Source organism: Olea europaea, chromosome 11 (genome assembly GCF_002742605.1).
Source record: "Olea europaea var. sylvestris chromosome 11, O_europaea_v1, whole genome shotgun sequence".
Taxonomy (NCBI): Eukaryota; Viridiplantae; Streptophyta; class Magnoliopsida; order Lamiales; family Oleaceae; genus Olea; species Olea europaea.
This window is the reverse complement of record NC_036247.1, coordinates 2,067,755-2,068,752: the sequence shown is the minus strand read 5'-3', so window position 1 is coordinate 2,068,752 and position 998 is coordinate 2,067,755.

Below are 998 nucleotides of genomic sequence, written 5' to 3'. Positions count from 1 at the left end.
TATAAGTGGAAATTGAGTCAAATAGTCTATCACCTGATATAATTTGCAATATACCCTTTGACCAGAATAAATATTTTATAATAAATATTTTAAATTAATATTAATAGGATCGTTCTATACGTACAGAAGCTTCTTTACAGAAATTTTAAACAGGAACACGTGTCGCAAGGGAAAAGGAAAGGCACATTTGGCGGATGGCAACTTTGGGGAAAAGTGTTGTATAAATTAAATAAATTATTTATGTTTTTGTCTTAATTTTCGGGCTCATTATGTAATATCAAACGAAATCGAAATATTACATTTTTAATACCATTTTGAAGTACTCACAACCTAGTATTTCACGCCGTTAAAGAGGTACAAAACGGCCAATCGTAGCAAATATTACGTAGCGTCAAAGTAGGTCATTCCAAACTAATATTTCAAAAATTTCGATAACAAGCTAACTTTAAAAATTATTCGACGATTGTACGTTAGTCGAACCCATAAATCTTTTATATCCTCTTGAAGCTCATTTCGAGAACTATATCGTAAACATATCGAATGATCGAAATGAATATCATATATAATTAAACGTACGTCAAACATATGCGTCAAAAATAGTCGCATAACTTGTCTTTTTCTGAAAAAAAAAAATTAATTATTTTATTAATATTTATTATTTTTGCACGACAAATTTCTCAATATAAATCACATCATTTTATTAGGAATTTTTATACGTGGAGTGACGTCAAATTTTTTTTATTTTTTTTTACGTAAAAATTCCTATTAAAATTATTATCACTTTATATGATTTATAAATTGTTATACCAGTTTTTCATTTTGATTACTTCTACATACGAAAAAATTTTATATATAAAAAAAAATCGATCATTTTAGTAATTTACATCATTTTATTAAGAAATTTTATATGTGGTATGACGTCAATTTTATTTTTTTTACATAAAATTCCTAAAAAAATTTTTATAATCAAGATGAAAAAAAATTAATTGACGTCCATA